Source organism: Chinchilla lanigera, unplaced genomic scaffold (assembly GCF_000276665.1).
Source record: "Chinchilla lanigera isolate Chin_1 unplaced genomic scaffold, ChiLan1.0 scaffold00004, whole genome shotgun sequence".
NCBI classification, from domain to species: domain Eukaryota; kingdom Metazoa; phylum Chordata; class Mammalia; order Rodentia; family Chinchillidae; genus Chinchilla; species Chinchilla lanigera.
Genome location: NW_004955405.1, coordinates 7,061,584 through 7,064,370, shown reverse-complemented (window position 1 = coordinate 7,064,370; position 2,787 = coordinate 7,061,584).

Genomic DNA, 2,787 nt, shown 5'->3' with positions numbered 1-2,787 from the left:
GAAAGGAATGCATTACCCAAGAAACCACAGCTCTGCTCTAAGAAAACCTTTGATTGTATGAGACCTAAAAGCATCCAGTAGGTACCAACCTTTGATTTTGTTTTTTTTGGTTTTTTTTTGGTTTTTCTCCGGTACCGGGAACCGAACTCACGACCTTGCGCTTGCCAGGCAGGCGCTTTTGCTGCTGAGCTAAATCCCCAGCCCCGGTCTTTGACAGTTTAAAACCACATAAACTTAAATTTAGTTTTTGCTTATGAATGTATTTTGCATTTAGGTTTATTACCGTACATGTAACAATTTTAGACTTCAGGTTCTCAATTAGTTTTAAATATCAAATCTTTCATATAATGATTTCCCTACTCCTTTTGCTTCTTCTGTTGGCTGCACTAAATCTTTCAGGAAAATTTTCAGAGACAGGTCTTCGTCGATACATGTTTTTAACCTCTTGGTATTTGAGAATGCCTTCCAGTTGCCTTCATACTCAAATACTAACTTGGCAGGGCATGTAATTCTTGGTTCAAAACTATTTCTCCTTAAAATTCTGTAGATGTTTTTCCAACATCTCTCCTCATTTAGAAGTATAAGAGAAAAATCTGAGATTAATCTCACTTGTGCTCATTTTTAAATAACCTGTTGTCTCTATCTGGATACTTGCAAAATCATTTCTTTATCTTTAAAACTTAAAAAAAAACAATGAGTTTTTGCCTAGGTGTCACTTGTTCTCATTGAATTTAAAGGTACCCTGTGGGTCTTCCTTATTTGCAGTTCTACTTTATTCTTCAATGCTGCAAAGTTTTCTTCAATCAGTTCTGTAATTATTATGTCAGCTTCATTTTCTTTGTCCTATTTCAGGTTTGTTTGTTTTTTTTTTTTTGTCTTTTTGAGACAGAGTCTTGCTACACAGTTCAGGCTGGCACTGAGCTCAATCTGTACCCTTGGTTGGTCTTGAACTGTCAGTGATCCTCCTGCCTCAGACTTTCAAGTGCTGGGATTACAGGTGTGTGCCTCCACACCTGGCCAGGTATTCCTATTACATGTAGAGTGTATCTCCTGGACAGGATCTCTACATCATATATCTCTTTTTCTCTTTCTTTCTCATCTTAATTCATTTAGCCTTTTCTTCTGCATTCTGTGCAACTTTCTCTTCTATTTACATCAGGATTTTATTTAGTAACCAACTCTTTTTAATGTGCTTCCTTCAAATTCAAGGTTATGATCTCTTTCATGTGGTCATACCTCACCTTCCCTATAATTAAGCCCATATGGGTAATGAACTTTTATAGGACATGCAATATTTTGCAGGTGATTACTGTAGACTTGTACATTAGTTTCATGAGGAAGCATTTTCTCAATTTCTTACTGCTGTTCTCTAGAACTGTGGTCTTATGAACTTTTCAACAGCTTTTCACAAGCAGGTCCAAATATGTGGTCTTCTCAAACACCAGAGTTGAACACTTTTATCTTGGAATTCTCAGCCTTCAAAGGGAATGAGGTAGGTTAAGTGAATTTAGGATTAGTGTATCTTGTGATATAGACACTCTAAATATTTACCATGCATGTCTGCAAATCTAACCCAAAGTTTATGGTACTAAGAGAAATAAAAATTGAGGCAAAGATATCAAATTTAGAACTATTATTTCCTTCTCTCCTTTCTACCTATTACTATTTTTTCTCCCTTACTCACAATGTTTCTTCTCAACAGTCCCTTTCTTTTGACACATCAGTGAACCCACCCAGCAAGCACACAGCACAGGACTGAGTCTGCCAACTTTCCTTTTTCTGTACCCTACCAACAGCACCTCATGGTGATTGCGGGTTATACTTCCAGCACTTGCTTTTTAGCCAGACGGAGATGGAAAGTCCAAGAACTCGAAGCTACATTAGTTCCACCAAAAAGCGTGAGCCACAGGCATGAGACATCTTATCCAAGACATTCAATACTCTTCAGAGAGGTGTGCAACAGCTTTGTGGTAGGAGACAGATTTTCAGTACAAAAGTGTTCCAATTTTTAATTCTTGTTTCTTCTCATCATTCTTTTTCACTTATGATTTAAGGTTATTTTCTGATCAGTCTTTTTTTCCCCAAGCTGTGTTTTTCATGATTGCTGAAACTTTTCTATATTCTAATGGAGACTGAAAAAGTGAGATGGTTTTATTTCTGCTTTATCCTCATGTGTATTTAATGTGAAAAAGCCTCTTATATTTGTAATTTGCATTACCAAAATGATTTATCTGATACGTAGTGTGGAAATAAAGAGCAAAACAGTCCCTAGAGAACATTGTTATATCTATTCTCTTTTACATATTCTAGCAAAAGCCAGTAGATTATTCCTTAAATAGAGTCTTGGGAATTTAGTGTAACATCAAGCAAACACTAGAGTTTTTGTGTACTCAAAACTTGATTGCTGTGTCAAAGAATATACACTATTTTTTCAACTCAATAGTTAAATAATTTCAAAACTCTATTTTTGTTATTTTGGAAATAAAATATTACCATAATTATAATAATATTAATTTGTACATGTCTTATAAAATAATTTGTTATAAGAGCATAAATTCAATATGTTGATCTGTTATTAATATATTTTGGCTGTTCTGTGACATCTGTCCTTTATAAAATCACATGTGTGCTATCAAAGAGCAGTTTCCACTTTTGAGGTTTATATTTTCCAAATTATTTGTTCATAGCAAAATGTGAATTTAAAATGTGAATTTAAACACTTGTACTACTCTTCACGTATCATTACAGATGGTTTATGTCTGCAACCATTAGATTTTTACAGCAATT